The sequence below is a fragment of the Haemorhous mexicanus genome, chromosome 16 (assembly GCF_027477595.1).
Source record: "Haemorhous mexicanus isolate bHaeMex1 chromosome 16, bHaeMex1.pri, whole genome shotgun sequence".
In the NCBI taxonomy this organism is placed as follows: Eukaryota; Metazoa; Chordata; class Aves; order Passeriformes; family Fringillidae; genus Haemorhous; species Haemorhous mexicanus.
In genome coordinates, this window is record NC_082356.1 from 9,000,200 (window position 1) to 9,021,618 (window position 21,419).

The 21,419-nt window shown below is 48.8% G+C and overlaps 2 pseudogenes; one reads left to right on the forward strand and one right to left on the reverse strand.

Annotated features, from left to right (window-relative positions):
- LOC132334706 (zinc finger protein 850-like) overlaps positions 1–21,419 on the forward strand; it is a 1,213,125-nt pseudogene that overhangs the window by 1,116,500 nt on the left and 75,206 nt on the right.
- On the reverse strand, positions 9,454–16,606 carry LOC132334513 (zinc finger protein 391-like; annotated as a pseudogene).

Genomic DNA, 21,419 nt, shown 5'->3' on the forward strand with positions numbered 1-21,419 from the left:
CACCTCTGAGTTTTAAAAAGCATTGCAACATCCACTGAGATGTGTAGAACTGAACTGCCTTTAAGCATTCATTTCTGCAACTTTTCCAACAGCACAAGACTTTTAAAATAGCATTTTAAAGTTGCCACAGATCAAAAATGTCTTTCCACTCACAGTTGGTAGCAATACAGGAATCTACCACTGCAGTTACTACTATTGAAGAGTCTTTGTTACTACCACTGCAAGTTTCATGCTGGAGTGACACAAACAGGAATCAGGCACAAGCTCAAGGAGAACTTTGGCTAATGTATCCAATCCTCCAATAGAAACAAAAGATTTCTGCACATCTGCTCAGTGGAAAAAAGAAAAAATGTGATTTAAGCAAGAGAGTTTGCAAATTCTTTTAGCATTTCACCAAGTAAGTCCATCAGAGTTTTTCTGTGCATGTGTCAGTCATTACATTTCTTCTACAACAGAAGCTGGAGATACATTAATCTTAAGAAATGCAGTAACTGCATATAAAATAGTTCCAGGAAAACATGACCTTGATATGTGCACACAAATGGCAAACATCATGCCTGAGTTCTACCTAAGTCATTGTTTTCAGCCATGTCACAAGGACTTTTTTTTGGACACACTTTTAATCAGAACAGCTCCCAGCAGTTTCACTGACCCTATCAAATGTAAGCAGACTGTGGCTATTTGTGGACTTGAGCACAGCACAGTGTAAGTAAAGATGGTGGAGTACAGTGGTCAGAGTAAAAGTGGGAAGAACAGCAAATGACTCTGTAGAGATTGACAAGAAAGAAAAACCCATTTAGCTCTCGAATTAAACTTCCTTTTATCAAATTCAAAGCTGTGTAAAGCTTGAGCTGCACTTCCAGTTGTTTGCAACTGTGAGACCAAGAAATGAAGAGATGGGATGAACAATCTCAGGCTCTGTGCAACTCTCGAGCCACTCTTTGGCATAGGGAAAAACCCCACAGCAAATGTTCTGATTATCTTCTAGAAAAGTAAAAACAAATTACCCCAAATCAAAACGCAATGAAATCAACTTCAGCTGAACAGTAAAAATGAAACCAAAGTGTTACCGATTTGGAGAATATCTCTGAACTTCTTCCACAGTTTTCAGAGCAACACGTCCCGTGCTGGGGGTTGTTGACACAGGCACAGAGAGTGCTGCACACTGAGGACCAGAGCTGATAGCAGGGATCAGTGTTTTCAGCTGACAGATTCTTCTCAGATGTGGAGAGAGTTGTTCGTTAAGGACAATGCAAACAAGTCCCAGATAGTCAAGGAAACATAGCTGCTAACCAGCCTACTACCTGTCAGTTTGAATTGCAACCCTGTTCACCTGAACAACTGCAGCAGCAGGCTGATGCAGCCTGTGTCTCTGACATGGGTTTGCCCATTTTCTAAAAGAGAACACACAAGACTCCAGAGACAAATGCAACTGCAGACAAAATCTTAACAGCAAGTTGAATTTACATACATACATTCCCTTTCCTAAGCACATATCCTCCCCAGAAGGAAATGTAAAATCATATCAACATATTGGTAAATAACCTTTCTATGTCTCTCTCTTTGTAGACACTCTCAGAAACTATGGGTTTGCATTTGCAAACTCTCTTTTTAGAACTAAACCATGTTCTTCTGTTTAAGGAAATCCCAGTGAGCAATGACCTACTTCGACAATTCAGGTTCGGTTACATGCAAACATTCATCTTTATAAATTCACTTCACCACAACATTGCTTATTGCATGTTCCAAATTTTGGACTGCAGATTGGCAAATAGAAAAGGAGAGTTATCATAACACAGAAAAAAAACCAACTTACCATTATTTGACACCAGTACTAAGATGAGAGAAACAGACATTCTTTTCAAGTTCACATCAGAATCCTTTTAAATTCAAAATAAAATGAGTTTTTCAAGCAATGCACAAGTACACAAAGTCTGTTGACAAGACACTGAAAACAAAAAGTGAAAACCATTAAGTCCTAAAGTAAGCTACTCATTATCCTAAATTATTAAGTTTCAGTTGTGGCCACTATGTGGGGAGCAGAGACAGGGCAGGACTATGAAGTGTCTGAGGGCTTCCCCCTGCAGTGAGTTCTACACCAAGCAGGACCCTGGCAAGCTTTGGAACAATCCAGGAGTCACTGAACACTTGCTGCTGAGGGACAGGGGGAGTGCAGCTGTCTGGTAACTTAAAGACACCCTGTGTGCACAAGTCAGCAAGGCACAGATCAAATCTGGGGATGGACAGGGCAACTGGGGAACCTTCCCTGCCCTTGCTCCAACTGACAATCTTGTAGTCTCATTTTGTGAGACCAAAAGAAAATGGAGACAAAGCAGGAGCACAAGTAATGACAGGGGGCCATAGCACACTCAGAAATACAAACAGTGTTATTTTTATTGCCATTACTCTCTAGAATAATCCCCAATGTAAATAAAGCTGCTTCTTTTACAATGCAATGAGCACTCGACTTGGCAAGGTCATTTTTAAACATCAAACCACCAATTTCTCCAAAGTATTCGATTGCTTCACCTACAAGAGGAAAAAAGAACAGAAAATTTTGCTTCTGTTTCTCTGCAAAATGAAAGGCTTCTAAGATTTTCCAACATCTCAAGCCTTATGTCCTTTAGACATTTTTACAGTGCCCACCAGTTCCTTGGCATATATGGGGAACATAAATGCCTGCATTGTTTCTAAGGAAAAGCCTTTCTTACTGTTTTGTTGGCAAATGGAATAGACAGTGACCACAGCCTCCTGCTGAGACAGAGGGCAGTCCAACTGAGATTTAAGGCATTCCAGCAGTAAGTTCAGATCTGTTTTCATATCTAGGAGCAAACACAAAAAGCTTCATTAAAGTTGTTATCTTTTCTATTAATCTAGTCAGTATTAGAATAAACCTGTCAAAATGCAGTATGTAGGTGTGTTTTAAAAAAGGGGGGGAAGTGAGCCAAAATGGAGCTACATCACTTCTATTCAGCCACAAACAACAAACCTAGAAATATTTCTGTCCATCCTTTGTTATTTGAGCAGGAGTTCCTGTCAGAGTAACAGCCTCCTTTTAATATTTCTGGCATTTAATTACTAGAAATTCTTAGTAAGTCTGATGTAAACCACTAAATATTAAATTCACAGCTTCAAGGTGCATTAAGTGTAAATAATACAGAGCCATTAAAGTATTCAGAGTGCAAATAAAATTCAGGGTGCAGTTGAAAATCTGTGGAGTAGTAAGGAAGGAGTCCAAGAGCACAAGGCTGCTCCGTGGTACTGAGGTACAGGAGACATAAACCATGCAGCACAGCAGCAGAGCCCTCAGTCAGGTGGGTGGAGATGTAACACAAAATATTCTCTGGGCACCTACACACAACCCTGGGTGGGAAAACAGACTTGGAAAATCTGCTTCTTAGTCTTTGGGGTATCATTAAAAGACTTAGTTGATAATTATTTCTAACAGTGACAGAAGATATTGTTAACAGTAAACCCTTACAAGGTTTGAGGGTTCTTAAAGAAGTTAAAATACAATAAAAATGTGGATAACTATTAGCAAATTAAAAACAAAAAACGTGACTTCGTGCTGGTGTGTTTTACTATGTGTGCAGGTTTGACATTGGATTTACCCTTTGCATATCCAATACAGTATCCAAAATGTGGAAATTAGGAAAAAACATGTTCTCCCAACTGCTCACCACCCCACAACAGGCCTATCACAGTCTACTAAAACTTTGTAAAATTGATGCAGATTATAATGACAAATTATATTAGATATCTTACCACACTGACTTATCTGCACCTTTTGAGTGTTCCTTTTTTTTAAATCTCTGTTCTTGTTCTACAACAGCAAGGAAAAGGTTTTTTCAGTTCTGTTCAGATTAGCAGTGTTTATAATATATGCAGTAGAAATGACACCATTTTGCCAAAATGCACTATTCCCAGTTTTCTGCTTTTACTTTGTCATCTCACACACAGACAGCTGAATGTATTCTTGTATGGCAAAGTTCTCCTTTGAAAATACAGTCCTTGATAACAGCCCTGCATTTGTAACTAACAGGTGATCATCTTTTGAGAGTGGACATTCTGCAGAAATCAGGTCATTCCATGTTACCCCTGAGGGGCACTGTCAGTAAAGAACATCCCCTGCTCTGTGTCACTGATCACAACAAAGCTGATCCAACTTTCCTTACAAGAGTGGCCACCTTTGCCATCAGCCAACAACTGGCACTAAGACCAAGTCATGTTACTTAGGGGGTGAACACTCTAAAACACTTGGCCTCCTGCTGCTCAAGGAGCCACCAAACCATCAGCATTGTTCTGGCAGCACTGACCAAACCAAGGGCAGTGACACACAGAGACATGTTCCTTACAGGGAGAACCCACTGAAATTCTCCAAAGACATTGCCACATTACATGAACCATGTAACCCACAAAACCCCACAGCATTGCTTCTTCACAAACCCCACGGGGCAGCCTCTGAGAGCAGAGCAGCAGAGTGACATTCAGCTTTGGAGGCACAAAGATGCTCCCTCAAACATGCCCCAAGTCCCAAACAGAGAAGGCTGATGCAAGCATCACAGTAACCTCTTACAATTTCTCCAAAAATTACTTCGCTCCAGGTAGAAACTTTAAATCAGTGGCAAATGCAGCTTAAGAATGGATTCATTTTCCTTCTCCAAGTGGAGCAAAGGCTCAAAGCAGAATCATTGTCATCCTAATGAAGACAGCCAGCCCTGCTTTCTCTTGGGAGTTACTGACTGCCCCCATTCCTTTGCTGCTTCCCTTACACAGCGAGAATTCAGAGAGTTCATCTCCCTGCAGTAATAACAGACATGCATTTCATTTCTTGCAAATCCAACCCTGCCACAACAAGGAAAAGCTTGCCAGCCTTCCTCACCTCTTTTTGTCCTACTGCCACCACCCTGCCAGCCTAACAAAAAAAACAACCCACCCAAACAAAAGGAAGCCTGTAAAAATGAGTTTGCTCTGGAGCTAATTACTTTACAGAAGAGTTTCATTTAATACATGTTTATACAATTATGCAATATAAGAAGCACAAGGCAAGGAATTTAAAACTGGATGTATACGAGGACACATCTTGACCTTTACCTGCATCTTTTTGACTTTTGCAACCTACAGGAGGTACGCAAAATAGTATTGATAAGCCAGCCTACATTAATTAGACACAAATAGCTCACCTCGGTTGTTCCATCACAGAGCAAGGTGGAAAGAAAACTAGATTTGCTTCAACAAACAGCTGGCAAATGTTGCATCTAAAACTCTTCTCCATCAGTTATGGAAAATAACCCAGTAACATTGCTTCAAACTTCAGAAACCACTCCTGGAGAAGTGCAGATCTGTCAATGTGTGTGCTCAGCAGCACCAGAGCACATGGCTGGCACGGTCAGTAGACCAGCCAGCCTGGGCAGGATTTATCCTTCAAAACCCAGGGAGCAAAGGCCAGAGGGGAGAAGTGCGGGTTGTTGGCGTCCTGTGGAAACCAAACCCCACAGCAGCAGCTGAGGCCGTGAGGACGCTGCGCTGTGGAACAGGACTTGGGGCTCTCCTGGCCTATTTCAGCTCCCTCGCACCCTCCTCCCTCAGATGGGCCGTGAGTGATTTACAGCTCGTTATCAGAGCTCCCCTCTGAAGCCTTAGCAAGCACTCCAGATCAGCCTAAATATAAAAGGGAAAGAACATATACATATTTAAAGTAAGGGCGGGGGGGTGGGATAGTTGGAAGGCAACAGTTTAAAGAGAAACAGCAGCTGCATTCTTCTGTGGGAAGGCTGGGGAGTGCCGAGGGGGGAAATGGGGCACGGCTCGGGTACCTGTGATCCAGTGGCGCGGGTGGCTCCGGGCAGACCCCGAGGCGAGGCGGGTGCCCGCTGCCGAGCGCTGTCCGGCTGAGGGGTGGGATCTGCAGGCTGAGGGGTGGGATCGCCGGGCTGAGGGGTGGGATCTGCGGGCTGAAGGACAGCGGAGGCCCCGCCGGGCTGAGGGCGGGGATATCGCGGAGCTGAGGGCAGAGCCCCGCCCGGCCCCTCAGGAGATGCCGCAGCCGCAGCGCCACCCCAGCGCGGCCGCCCTCAGACTCGGGACAGCCCTGAGCCTTCCCCTCGGCCAGGCGGGAAGCGCTTGGAATTGTAGAAACGAAAGGGGTGAAAGAGATCTTGAAGAGCATCAGTTCAGCGTTAGCCCAGCACTGTCACTTCAAACCCTAAACCACTGAACCATTTGCCAGTGTCAGATCCAGAGGCCTCTTTAACACCTCCAGGAATGGCAAGTGCACCACCTCTCTGGCCAACATATTCCCAGGCCTGAACACCTGAGCAGTGAAATTTTTTTTCTAAAGTCTAACCTGAATTTCCTCTCAACGTGAGGCCACTTCCTCTGGCTCTCAGTGCAGGCCCAGCAGAAGAGAGCAGCCCCCCCTCAGTGCACGCTCCTGTCAGGGAGTTGGAGAGAGCGCTGAGGTCCCTCCTGAGCCTCTTCTCCAGACTGAACAAACCCAGCTCCCTCAGCTACTCCTCATGGGACATGTTTTCTAGAGACTTTGTGAGCCTTGCTGCCCTTCTCTGGACACACTCAGCCCCTCAATGTCCTTTTTCCCGAGGGGCCCAGAGCTGACACAGCCCTCGAGCTGTGGCCTCAGCAGTGCCCAGCACAGAGGGGCAGGCACTGCCCTGGTCCCGCTGCCCACACTGCTGCTGATCCAGGCCAGGTGCCATTGGCCTCTTGCCCCCTTGGGCACACTCTGGCTCACACTGAAGCGGCTGGTGACCTGCAGGATGTGGCACTTGGCCTTGTGGAACCTCACACCCTTGTCCTTGGCCCATTGATCGAGTCTGTCCAAGTCTCACTGCAGAGCCTTCCCGTCCTCCAGCAGATCCACACTCCCACCCAACTGGGCATCTGCAAATTTACTGAGGGTGCTTTTAATCTCCACCTCCAGATCATCAATAAAGAAGTTAGCCAGGACCAGCCACAAAACTGAGCCCTGGAGAACACATTTCAGTGCAGCTCAGTTTGCATACTCTGCAGTTGGAGGCTGCAATGCCCCCACAACAGAAAGAGCTGCCATCCCTTGGCATTGGCCACACACACAGGTGCAGGAAAAAAACCCTTTTACTTGGTGAATATGGCTGACAGAGCTGAGCTTTCGGGCACACACTCCCTTTCCCTAATGACCCTGAACTCAAGAGAAGGTATTTCACCTTCCAGCTCTTTGCACCATTGGATCCTCAGACCATCAGAGCTCCACCAGCCTCTCTCATCCTTTTGCGCCTTCTCCCCACTCAAACTGAGGAGCAGCTTTGATAAGAAAAAATGCAGTTCTGCTGCCAAGGAGGTGAGCCAATTTGCAAATGCAACTTACCCTACCAAAAACAGCTACTGCCTTTTTCTTTCAGAGGTGAGCCATCAGAAGTAATGAAATTGTGTTGCATTTTAAACCAAAGAGGAAAAGAAACGAAAGCACTCACAGAGGATTTGGCAAAGCCAATAGGTGCCAGTGTGGCTTATCCTGTTGGCTGCTCAGTTATTGCAGCCCTTTGCTACTTTACCATATGTCTTGTTTGGAGATTGTGCTCAGATAATTCAGTGATGGGTACAAGAGAAATTTAAAAAATCATAGCTGATTGCAAAATAATACAGCCTAGGAAAATTTGAATAGATTGTGAAGTATTTACATCAGGGTGATGACAGTTACCACACACAGAACAAAAGAAGCGCTTTTAATAAAACTTTAATTACATCCTTGTTCCTCAAGCCTTACTATCCATTTGTTTGGCTGATGTAGTATTATGTAAAAATCCTGTTCAATACCTTGTATTGTTTATACTTTCCAACACTTCTGATGTGTTTTCTAAAAGCTGTGAGTATTTTTTAGTTTGAAAAAAAAAATCTATTAATTTGGTAGCAACATTGCAGTTCTGTGTTTCCTTTTGGTACTCAGCTGAAAAAAATAAAGAAAAAAAAAAGAGCAGAAAAAGTTGCTGAGGTGGACAGTAGATCACAAGGAGCAAAGTTACAGGAGATGAGTACATTACTACAGCCACTGCTTAAGAGCATCTCTCACAAAAAGCAGACTGGCTACACTGTCCCAACTCCATCATTTCAACTCTGCATGACTTGTTTCTTGCTTGGCAAAGCTGATCTGAGCCATTTTTGCCTATTATGAATAACAACTAGTAATACACACTTACAGTTCTCTTGTATTACTGCAACAGCACTAGGTTCCCTTAGAATTTTTTAGGGCAATTGCAGTGCCGTCCCTGAATTTAAACCAGATCAAGATATTATTTGTAGCTTATTCTTGAAGGTAATTTGTAGCAAAAGTAAAAAAAATTATTGCAGATGGTCAGTGACTGGACTGTTATGTGTATGGGATGCACAGGATGATTTAAGTGCTGCTTCATTCTGTGTGACTCCAGGCTTTGAAAAGAGTAATCCCACTTGGCATTTGGTCTCCATTTGGTCTCAGGAATTATGGATCCAGAGTAACTTGTTAGAAGCTTGTGAAAAAATGTCTCTGAAGTTTACAACAGAGCTGAAGTGTACAGAAGGATGAGAATTCAATGAAGAATTCAATGAATACTAAGAATAAGTTTGAAAAGCATATCCAGTTATCCTGCTGGCTATGTCCAGTGGCTGTCCCCTGCTACAGTACAGTGCACAATGTCCCCAGGAAAATTGTGAATGTCATCTTTAGACCAATCTATTCACACATTTTTTTTTTTGATCAGAGTTACTTTCTACAAATTACCAAGCTGTTTTGCCTTTTTGAGGCTCTTGTTATTTTTGTGTGAAGTATTTCCATGTATAATACAGGTGGCTCCTGTGTCTTGGTTTGGAAAGACAGGTGTTTGCTAAGGAAGGCAGGAGCCTTTCTTGAAATGGAAAAATGTAAACCCTTTCCTTCTCAATTGCTAAAAATTTGAAATTAAAGGGGGCTCTCAGGTAACAACATGGGAGCAGGAATAACAGTTCTTTATCAGGGAAGTGTCAGCGATGGAGAGAGACGGGGAGACTGACGCGGTGATCAGAATCCGATTTTATTGTGGGATACAAGCACTTATATACTATTTTAGGGAGACTAGTAATGTGTACTACAATGATTAGGTTACAATCATACACAAATTTATATATGAAACAACATCCCTTGCTTGCAGTTGTGGAAAGGGAGCCGGCTGCTGGCCTTGCTGACAGCTTCTGCCAGCCAGGCTGGCACGGGCTGAGGCAGGGGCAGCCAGCCTGACAAAAGCATCCCTCCGTGTGGATGGGGGGTGCGTTTACGGGAGGAAAGGTGGGGATTTTCCCCACCCTTGGGCAGGTTTAATTCTTTCATTGAGTGGTCAGACCCTCCTCAGGCCTGTGGAATGGTGACAGGCTTTGTGCTTTTTCTTGTTTCCAGGTCTTGTTTTGAATTGACTTTCATGCAATTGTTCTTTGTTTTTCCAAGGAGGATTACACCTGGTGCCCAGACCGGATGGGGAAGCGCCTGCAGCGTCCGTGGAGCACGTCCAGTGCCAGCACTACCCCAGGGGCCACGGTGTGCAGGGACAGCCCCTTCCAGAAGGACAAGGACCTGGTGCGTGATCGGCTCCTCTCCTGGCAGCAGCTCTCCAGAGGTGGGCACCCAGCTCCATAGCTCAGCTGGCAGAAGGGCTCTGGGCAGGCGGCAGCGGGCACACGGGCATCCCGCTCTTGCAGCTGCTGAGGAGTTGCTGTGCCGTGATTAAGCGGAGGAGGTGGAACGGTGCCTGCCACGTTGCCCTTCTCTAAAAACAGAGACTAGGACTGGAGGTTTGGGCTCTAAGCACAGCCAGCAGCCTGGCCCGGGCACAGGCCATGGCGGGACAGGGGGACAGGAGCCTGCTGCCACTGACCGTGGCTCTCTGGTTTCTCTCCTCAGGCTGCCAGCACCTCATGCCATGGGAACGGCACCGCTCGGCCTGCCAGGCTCAGGGGGCTGGAGGGCAGCCCGTGTTCATTTGCTGTCAAAGATAAATTATTTTGGGTTTTTTTTTTGTTATCGTCGTCATCGGAGCATTTCTTTCATCCTTTTCCAAGCTTTTGGCCTGTTGTGATAAATGGATATGATTTGTGCTAACAAAATCTGGTGGTTTATACCAGCTGGACTCTATTGTGGTCTATACCATGTTTTATTTCCTGCATAGGTAAAATAACATGTATCAAATTTGATCAAAAAGAGAAATGAGGGAGTGTGAAAACATGGATTTGTGGGATGTAGAAGATACCAAAATTCAGTCTTTAATAAAAAGCATGAGTTAATATTATCCAAAGATAAGATGGGGGAAATTGTGATAAATGGATGTGGTTTGTGCTAACAAAATTGTAATTATATCAATATTTTGGGAAGAAAATTGGAAAGGTATATGTGATTCATAGTATGAAGCAGATGGGTTTCTTTGTAGATGATACATGTGGGAAACAGGATACAGGAGATTGGAATTGGCCTTGATGAACAAAAGTTAGGAAGACTCCCAAGTCAGAATTGGCATCAAGACGAAGTTAAGACAACTCCCAGGACAGGATCGGCCATGACATGAATAACGTTGGGACAATTCCAGACAGGGAGTCTAAAAGAGTGTTCTTTTCTATAAAATAAAAAGGCTTAACTGGAGCGTAGTGCTTACTTACATAACACAGGACTTGGGGCACATGCACAGCCTGCCAGGTTGTTCAGAGGACAGTGAGGAAGACTGTTGGCCTTCCTCAGAGGAGAGCTCCAGAGAGCCAGAAGCCCCCTTAGCCACAGCTGGACCATGTGCTGTGAGTGTGGTGATGTAGATTTCAAGAAGCAGAAACAGGAGGAGATTTACAGGAAAACATTGATGAATGTGTATTAGCCCACAGTACATAAGTTGTATTTGGATCCTTTTGCCTTTTGCACATCAGGCAGGGTGGGAAGCCCTCCCCATACCCTGAGCAGTTTTGGTTATGCTTTATCCAAACCACTGCCAAATTTCTTTTTGTAACTACTGGATTCTATTTGATTGTATTGTTTTATCTCAGTTAAAACTGCTGCTAAATTTTAAGTTTGTGGTTTATTGAATTAGACATATGGGACCCCATATATAACATGAAGAATATGACTTAATAGTTTACAAAACCAAAATGAATATCATTCAGCTAAATTAACAAGGAATAGGAAAGCATTTGAGACTTAATCACAAAGGATAAAATAACAGAAATGATGATACTTGATTAAATGAATACTTTTTAACCTAATGAGTTATTAGCTCAGTCTCCTCTGGCTTTTGATCTCCTCCCCAGAAGGGGAGCAGTTCTTTGAACTCCTCTTCACAAGGGGCACAGTCTTTAGGGTTTGGTCTCGGCTTTGGCAGGGGGTGTTGTTTTTTGGATGATGATGACTACCAAAAAGCCCCCTTAAATCCCCCCCAAAACCCCTAAACCCCCCCCACCAAACCTCCCCCCAACCCCCTCAGGATGAATTTTTCATTCATTTCAGGTAATTTTGGATGGATTTGGGGGATTTTGGTACTTTGTGGATGCTGAAGTGGGCATAGGATTCAAATCCACTCAAAATGCCCCCCTAAAACCCCTCCAAATCTACCCCAAAACCCCTCAGGATGGATTTGGAGGTAATTTTGGGTTAATTTCAGGTAATTTTGGGTCGATTCTGGGTGGATTTGGGGTGGTTTTGGTACCTCCTGGACACAAAATTTGGTGTAGGATTCAAACCCAGACAAAATCCCCCCAAATCTCAAAACCCCACAAATTTCCCCCCCAACCGCCTGGTTGTTGGGTCGACTTTTTGTGGATTTTGGGTTAATTTGGAGGAAATTTTGGGTGGTTTTAGTACCTTGTGGATGCCCAAGCGGGTGAAGGATTCAAACCCAGCCAAAATCTTCCCAAATCCCCTCAAAACTCCCCTCAAATTTCCCCCAGAGCCCCTCAGGATGGGTTCTGAGGTAATTTTGGGTGGATTTGGGGTAATTTTGGTTCCTTTTGTGAAGTGGCGAGGGCCCCGGGTGCAGGGCTTGGAGCGGGGCTGAGCAGCGGGGCAGGAAGGGGGGGAAGGAGGGAGGTGTGAACCCCCCCTGAGGATCCCCTGATGGGGACACCCCTAAAAAGTTCTGTGCCAGGATTGAGAAAAAAACGAGACCTTTGGTTTTTTCAGTCTTCAGGCTGTTGTTTATTTTTCTCTTACCAAAAGTTCAGCACCCCATCTGCACACCAGACTTAGTGTACAAAGAGAAGGCACCAAAAGTCACAGGACACACAGGTTCAAGGTCTTTTAATATCATTTTGCCTAATTAACTCTTAGAACGCATTTTATTTTTACCTTTCTACCAGTAACTAATTCTTTGTCTGCCACTCAGCATCTGCATTGCAGCTCTTTCCAACCAATCACCCTGTGCTCCCAACACAGCAGAAAATGGAGGAGATGAAGAACGAGAAGGAGATCAGGCAACGCCCAAAATCCTCTGTCTTGTCTTCTATCCACCCTCATACTAAACACCCAAAGCTCTCAGTTTTTCACCCTGTGATAAACTACACTAATCTCTATTTCACACACTCGTAGATTCCAATTCATCCCAAAGTCTTGGAAGCTTTCTCCATGGACAAAAGTTAAAAGCAGTGATCTCTTGGGGATCAGGACTTCTCAGGACAGGCAGGGAGACATTCCCTGTGCCCTGGGTTCCAACAGCAGGGGGGAAGGGGAGGTTGGGGACAGGAAAAGAAGGACTTGGGCAGGAAAAAGGGGAACCTTAAACAGCGTGGTAAGCGCCATTTCTAGAGGGAGGGCCCGGGACGGCGCGGCCGTCACCTTCCCGGGTAGGTGTGGATACACAATCCAGGTCAGATTTCCCATGGATCCGTCTGGGAAACATTAGGGAGCTGGAGATGAAGAATTCTGAACAACCTCGCAGGTGGTGTTTGTGACAATTGTTTTCCTCATGGATTTTTACCCCAAGGGGTTTTCTTAATTAGCCAATTGTGTGAAATGTAAAATAACCAATCAGGTCCACCGAAATCAGGACTGAGTATAAAAAAATGCGTCTCCTAATAAAGATGATTTTTGGCTTTCTGAAGATGCATGGAGTGTGTCACTCATTTATCCGTGTCATTTCTGACTCAGCAGTGACAGGCAGGGAAGGGGAACATGGAAAGATGGGGGGGAAAGGAGGACACAGAACGGAGAGAGGACAGCAGCGCTCCCGTGTCACCTCTGGATGGATTCTGTCCCTTGTTCTGCCCTCAGGAAAAGAGAGACAGGGTGGCACAGAGTGTTGGGAAGGATGAAAGTTCGACAAGAAACTTTAACAGATATGTGTGCATGACAGAAAGATTTTTGAATGCAGAATCTGAAGAAGGAATAGAAATGAAAGCAAGTTTTGATATAGAAGAAAAGAAGTGCTGGGCCAGTCTTACTGGGTAACTAAGGCAAAGGGTGTGCTACTTACAAGGGGTTTTTATGGCTTAGAGCAAAGGATAAACCCACCTCAAACAAGAAGATGTTTTTACCAAGCAAAAAGATTCCATAGGCAAACAAGACTGTCAATACTGCAAATAGAAAAAAGGTCTCAGAATTTTCCATTGCAAGAAAACTGAAAAACAACTTCTAGCTTAAACTGCAAGGTACTAACTTTTAGTGACTGGAGAATAGTAATATGAATATGGTAATTACAGGAGTTATGATAGGCTATAGATAAAAGTAAAGGTAATGACTGGTTCTACTGTATTAAGATGCTCAGCAAAGCAGAGTATTTAATGCACTATAACCAAAGCTAAAGGGTCCCCAGGCTTGTCTGCAGCTGGAGCCGACAGCTGTAGGCACAGGCTCTGTCACCAGACCCTGGACTGCTGTAACATCTTGGATACAATAAACTGCATTTTGGAGAGCTGCCTGGAGCCCCTCATCTCTCATTCAGGCTCTTACAGGAAAGGGACATGGGGTGATGGAGAGATGGCAGCAACCCCGTGCCATGCTGGCAGTTTTCACTCCTTGCTGCACACTTGGGAACAAAAGGGTAAGGAAAGATATGGGCAATGTTATGGCTACATCTTCTAATAGTGGCTTTTAGCAAATATTAAAATGGATTTTATATCTGTGATGTTAAAGCAACTTTGTTGTAAAGATACAGCTTTTATTTCTGTTGTTAATTAAGCTTCATGAAATAGCTGCTTGTGTTAAAATTCCTGCTGGGATGGGATAACATCCAATGCACACAGGATGAGGACACCTGCACAGATCTGCCAACTATCAGCACTCCCCATCTGAAGGCAGAGTGGACCAAGGCCCAAAAACTGGAGGTGATAAAGAGAAGGAGCCAAAACCACAGCCAAGAAACACACATGCTCTGAAAAGGCAGACCCAAGGAGGGGCCATGTAAAATCATTCCTGGAATATGTAAAGCAGTTTATGGATATGCATGAGGGTCTATGAATATGCAACAGGCTGATGTAAGGGAAAAGGCATTGCAGGGGGATCCCCGAAGGGAACAGGGTGCTCCTGGCTGAGTGCCAAGATGCACCCGGCCATAATAACCATTGCTCCATGGTCCTGGTCTCCCATTGTCCTTTATTAAACTTTTTACATTTTCACAGAAGAGTGAACGTGCTTTTCACATTTAGGAACGATTTCAGTTTTTTCGTTTTTTTAAAGGAGGGAGTTTTGAAGAGCTGCAAATGGCTAATCTGCCTGCAACAAGGACCATTCCACGGGCTCTTGTCACCTTTCCTGACACGTCTTCTGCAGCTCATGGAGGGTGAAGCCCTGGAGGCTCCTTAGGGGTGGTTATGGACGATTGCAGGCAGCGCCTCGATGCCCTGGATCAGCGGTGCCCCCTCCTGGGAACCCCCACGTTTTCCAGTTTCTGTGAAGCTGCCTGTGAAAAACACGTTCACTCTCCTGTAAATTAATGGCCCATTAACAGCAGATATCTCCTGGAGGGAGGAATGGTTGTGGAAGAGATAAACTGCCCAATGCACAGAAGATAACTGCCCCACCTCTGACAGATGGCAAACACAACACACACTTATCTTGCAATCCAGGACCTGTCCTCACTGGCTGCCCCCATTCTCCAGAGTTCATGGTGCCCAGGGAGGCTGCAGCTGCCGGTGCCGGGAACAAACAAGACAGGTCTTGGTTTCAGAGATCTCCAGAATCCATTTCTGACCCCAAAAAACAGGGCAAAGGCAGGGCCATGGGGTTTTTATAGGGTACGCCAGGGGTGGAGTTTGGGTTTGGGCCAGGGGAGGAGTTGTTAGCAACACAAGAAGGGTTAGATCAAATTCCTGCCTTTTAGCAACAGGTGCACTCCACACAGAATGTGTCCCCAAATCCTAAATTCCTCCTCAAACATCTGAGAAATGGTGGGACTTTAGATATCTTTGATCAATTTCATTTATTTAACCATGTTTATGGTGGTTTTAAGGGATGAAGATGGGGCACAAGAAAATCATTGCCAGACCAAAAGGAGAAGCAGCCAGGTGTGTTCCCAACATGGATCACAGGAATGTGGGGGACCAGGGCTCTGCCCAATGTGGCTCCGCCAGTGGGGGATGGAGCTGGAGCAGCACACGAAGCTCTTCCCACACTTGGGGCACTCGCAGGACTTCCCTTACCGGTGCCTCCGTTGGTGTCGGGTCAAGTTAGAGCTCCAGCTTAAGCTCTTCCCACACTGGGGACACTCGTAGGGCCTCTCCCCAGTGTGGATGCGCCGGTGGGTGATGAGGGTGGAGTTGTGCTTGAATCCCTTCCCGCAGTCAGGGCACTGGAAGGGCCTCTCCTCTCTGTGAATCCGATAGTGCAGGAGGAGATGGGAGTTGCTCCGAAACCTCTTCCCACACTTAGAACACTCGTAGGGCCTCTCCCCAGTGTGGATCTTTTGGTGGAGGATCAGGTTGGAATGCCGGCTGAAACTCTTCCCACACTCCCCACACTCATGGGGCCTCTCCCCTGTGTGGGTTCTCCGGTGACTGATCAGGTTGGAGCTCCGGCTGAAGCTCTTCCCACATTCCCCACACTCGTGGGGCCTCTCCCCAGTGTGGATGCGTCGGTGCGTGACAAGATGGGCATTTCGCCTGAAGCCCTGCCCGCAGTCGGGGCAGCGGAAGGGCCTCTCCTCTGTGTGAGTGTGCTGGTGCTGGAGGAGATTGGAGCTGGTCTGAAACCTCTTCCTGCACTGATCACACTCATAGGGCCGTTCCCCAGTGTGGGTCCTCTGGTGCAGGATCAGGTGGGAGCTCCTCCTGAAGCTCTTCCCACACTCCCCACACTCGTAGGGCCGTTCCCCAGTGTGGGTCCTCTGGTGCAGGATCAGGTGGGAGCTCCTCCTGAAGCTCTTCCCACACTCCCCACACGTGTGGGGCTTCTCCCCACCATGGAGCTGCTCATGGAGCACCAGCTCTGAGCTCTGGCTCCATCTCCGGCCGCCTTCCCGGCCCAGGCTGGCTCTTTCCCCCTCAGATCCCTGCCATCTGCGTTTGCAGCCCCTCCTCGTGCAGGATCTCCGGGGCTTTTCCTCCCCGTTGGGTTCCTGCGCCGTGGAGCCGCTCAAAACGGCCTCTGCTGCCTGGTTCTGCCCCGGGGATTTGTCCTCCCTGCTCTCCATGCTCAGCTCCTGCTCTGGAGGAGGAGGGACAAAAACAGGATGGGATTTGCCTCCGTGGCACAGGCAGGGGGAAGGAGATCCCCCCAGGGCTGTCCTGCAGCTGGGGGCCGTGCTGGGCTGGGAGATGGAGCAGGACAGAGGGGGAAAGGGGCACTGACTTCCTCCTCACCTGCTTCAGTGTCCTGGGGCACCTTCCTCTTCCTCACTGCCTCCCAGGGGCTGCAATGGGAAATCCTGGTTTGGGTAAAACAATGGATGACCACGTGGATTTTGAAGGTCCCTCTGCCCAAGTCCATCTCTATAAGTCACAGGCCACCTGGGCTCCATAAAAACCTCCCAAACACCAAAATTCAGCCCTGAAAAAGCCTCCAAAGAGTTCCCTGTCCCTGGTCCCTCTGGTGTTCGGGGTTCCCCCCTGTCCCAGCTGCTGGGGGTCACACTTGGATTGGGGGTCCCCCTTCTCCTCGGTGCCTGCCCTCCCCAGGCTGCTGGCAGTTCCAGCAATCCCAAAAGCTCCCCCCTCTTCACTCTCACTATTTTGGGATGCCAGGGCTGTTTGGGCTCCCGGGTCCTTCCTCCCCTCACTCCCTGCTCTGGGCTGCAGGGGCTCCAAGGAGTCCCCCCTGCCCCTCTCCAGCTCTTGAGGGTCCCGCCAATGGCGGCGCTCCCCCCTTTCTGGGCTCCCCACTTTGGGCTCCTGGGGGACACAGGGCTCTGCTCCTCCAGGCTGCCTCTGCCGGCAGCCACCACCGGCACCTCCCGATGTCCCCCCAAGGGGCCTTTTCCACTAAGCCTTGGACTTCTTCATTCTCCAAACATCTCCCGAAAAAACCCCACCCAGGGATCCCCCCCGGGATATCTGGACCGAGCTCCCCCTCCCCGCTCACCTGCGCGATGGGGGGGGCGATGATCCCACAGGTGGGGGCTGCGAATTCAGGTAGGGCTCGAGCACGTGGTTCCGTCTGCTCAGCCTTGATCCGCCTTTGTCCCTCCTCTTCCTCCCGCTCCTCCCCTTCCATCCCGCTCCTTGTCCTCCTCAGCTCTCTTATCTCCACCTCCTTCTCCTCTTCCATCCCTCCCCTTCCATCCCTACTCCTCGCCCTCCCTAACCCCACCTCCTTTCCCTGCTTCTATCACTGCTCTCTCTCCGCCTTCATCCCTCCTCTTCCATCTCCCCCCCTCCTCCTCCCCCTCCCTAACCCCACCTCCTTCTCCCCCTCCATCCCTCCCCTTCCCTCCCTCCTCCTCCTCCCCCAGCAGCAGCGACACCCTCGGTGCCCCGTTCCCGCAGAAGGAGCGGGGATGGAGCCGGGACAGGTCGGGATGGGCAGCGCGGGGCTCTCGGCTGCTCCCAGCCGCTGCGGGCGGGGGGAACCCGGCCCGGGCCAAAGGAGAGGCAAACTGGGAAAACTGGGGGCTGCACATCCAAACTGGGCCTTGCTGGGGACCCTGCCTGGGCACTGCCAGCCCTTGGGGCTCCTCTCGGCACCTCCGGGAGGGGGGAACGCACCCAGGGCTGGGGGATCCCAGCAGTGGCAGCGCTGCCAGGGACTGGGCTGGACTGGGATGGTACTGGGAGTGACTGGGGCTGTACTGGGTTTGTATGGACATCATACTGGGATTGTACTGGGAGTGACTGGGACTGTACTGGGTTTGTACTGACATCGTACTGGGATCATAGTAGGATCATACTGGGACTGTACTGGGTTTGTGCTGACATTATACTGGGATCATACTGGGAGTGACTGGGACTGTGCTGGGTTTGTACTGATATCATACTGGGATCAGACTGCCAGGGCAGACTGTGATCACACTGATGGAGACTAGATCACACTGGGAGTGAGCAGGAGCCTGTGGGGAGCAAATGAGACCATGTTGGGGCAAATGGGATGTACTGGGAATAACTGGGATGGTGCTGAGGGTGACTGGGAGCAGCTGTGAGGAACTGGGATCATGCTAGGAGCAACTGGGAGTGACTGGGAGTGACTGGGTGAATGCTGTGGGCCATTGGAAACTGCTGGGCTTATCCTGGGATGAACTGGGATCATACTGGCAGTGAGTCCCACTAAACTGAGGGTGACTGGGAGTGCTTGGGAGCAAATGGGATCATACTGGGGATACTGGGAGTGACTGGGAACATGCTGGAGGGAACGAGGGAACTGGGGAACACTGGGAGATACTGGGAGTGACTGGAACAAAAGTGAGGGTGAAAGAGAGCAACTGGAGCATGTGGAGCACAGCTGGTTCATACCAGTGGGCTGGGGGAGTTTGTTGGGAGTTTAGGGCAATTATTGGGGTTTTTGGAGAGAATCACTGAGTTTGGGGGGTGTTGGGGATTTTGGGAGGTTTGTGGATTTTGGTGGGTTTGGACTTTGGGGGATTCTATTGGCCTTGTGGGAGGGGGGTGTTTCGAGATTTATTGAAATCTTCTAAGGTTTTTTGTACTTTTGGGGCTTTTACTATGATTTTGTGAGGGTTTTGTGAGATTCTCTGGAATTTTGAGGGGGTTTATTTGGATTATTGGGGGATTTGGGGGGGGTTTATTGGAATTGTGGAGGCATTTAGTGGGATCCTTTGGAGATTCAGGTTTTTTAAGGAATTTTGTGGAGTTTTTTGTTCGGATTTGGGGAGGTTTTTGTGGGGTTTTTTGGGTGTTGCCAAGATTTCTTTGGGTCTCGGGGTGGATTTTGTGGGACTTTTTATGGTTTTGCAGACATTTTTGCAGGGATTTGTGGGGTTTAATGAGGATTTTGGATTTCAATGGATTTTGTGGGTGTTTATCAGGATTCTAGGGTGTTCTAACAGAACTTTGTGAGAGTTAATTGGGATGTCGTGGGTTTTATAGGGACTTTTGGGGATTTTAAGGAGATTTTGGTGCCTCTCAGCCCTTCCCCACATCCAGGAATACCTGCAAAGCCCCCCCAAAATGCCACTAAAAACCTCCAAAATCTCCAAAAAATCCTCAAAAAACCCTCTGAACACCCACAAATCCCACAAAATACCAGTGGAACCCACCAAAAGTTAAAAACACTCTTGAAAATTTCAATAAATCCCCCCCAAGAAACCCTCCACAACTACAATAAAATCCCCCAAAATCCAAAACCCCCCAAATCCACAAAAACCCCCAAATCATGTAACATCCCCCCAAAACCCAGTAATTCTCCCCAAAAACCCCCACCAAATCCCCAAAACCCCTCTTAAAATCCCTTAAAAAAGCCCCCAAAATCCCCCCAGACTCACTGGGGCCGTCCTGGATCAGGGGGCACCGGCCGGTGGAACAGGAGCCACTTCAGGGGGCCCTTGGAGCTTTTTGGGGAGGGGGCACCATGGGAGACCCCCCCAAAAACCTGAAGGGGGAACCCCTGCTGTGCCCCCTCCCCCTGAAACCCCCAGACCCCGGTTCAGGGTGAGCCTGGGACCCCCCGGGACCCCCAAATCTCCTCCAGGTCCCACACAGTCCCCCAAGGTTGGCCCAGGACCACTCCAGACCCAAAAACACTCCCCAAGACCCCCAAAACCTCCCCAGGACCCTCAGACTCCCCCCAGTTTTCCCCAAAATTCACCCCAGACCCACCTGAGACCCCTCGCAAATCCATCAGACTGCCCCAAATCCCCCTCAGACCCCTTAATCCCCCCAGACTCCCCCAAATTTCCCCAAGACCCACCTCAGAACCTCCCAGATCCCCTCACAACCCCCTAGTTCCTCTCAAAATCCCCTCAGACCCTCCCAATTTCCCTCAGATCCCCCTAAACCCACCTGAGAACGCTCCAGACCCTCTCAAACTTCCCCTAAAGCTCCCTCACACCCACCAAAGCCCCCTCACACCCCCCCACATTCCCCCCAAACCCACAGCACACCCCCCTATTTCCCGTCAATGCCCCCAAAAATCCCCCCTTTCGCCTCAGACCCGCCCCAGACCCCCCCTCCTCCCCCCCCCGCAGTTTCCCCTCCGACCCCACCTCAGCTCCTCCTCTGCCGCTCTCCTCTCACAATCTCCCGCCTCAGCCGCGTGCGCCGGCTCCCAGCCAATAGCGACGCGCCCCGCCTAACCGACCAATCACCGCGCTGCACGTCCCCGAACCAACCATTCACAGCGCGGCTCCCCTCAGCAACGCCCGCCTTCCCCGCCCCGGCCAATCAGAGGCGAGCCGGAAGCTGCGCCCCGTTCCCCGCCGCTGGCGGGACCCGCCGGGCGCGGGACAGGTGCGGGAGGGGCCTGGGGGGGGATCGGGGGGGCGGGGGAGGGTCCTGGGGGGTCTGGGGGCGCTTTGGGGAGGGGTCCGGGGCTTTGGGTGGGGTCTGGAAGGTCTGGGGAGGGTCCTGGGGCATTGTGGGGGGACCTGGGGGGTGCGGATGGGTCCTAAGAGGGGTCTCGAGGGGGGGATGTGGGAGGGATCGTAGGAAGGTCTTGGGAGGGTCTGGGGGTGTTGGGATGGTCCTGGAGGAGTTTGGGGAGGGCTCTGGGGGGTCCTGAGGGTGTCCTGGGAGGGTTTTGGGGAGGGGCTTTGGGGGGGTCTGGAAGGGTTTTAGGAGAGGGTTTGGGGGGTTTGGGGAGAGGTCCCGGGGGGATCTGGGGAGGGTCTGGGGGAGCCTGAGTTGGGTTTGGGGAGGGGTCTGGAGGGTCCTGGCAGGGTCCTGGGTGGGTCTTGGGAAGGGTCTGGGGGGGTCTCAGGGGACATCCTGGGCTGGGTCTGATTGGGGTCTGGGGGCTCTCAGGGGGTCCTGGGCAAACCTTGGGGGGCTCTGGGGGGTTTGGGGTTCCTGGAGGGGTCCTGGGGGAGATTTGGGGGTCTCGGGGGGTCCCAGGCCCACCCTGAACCGGG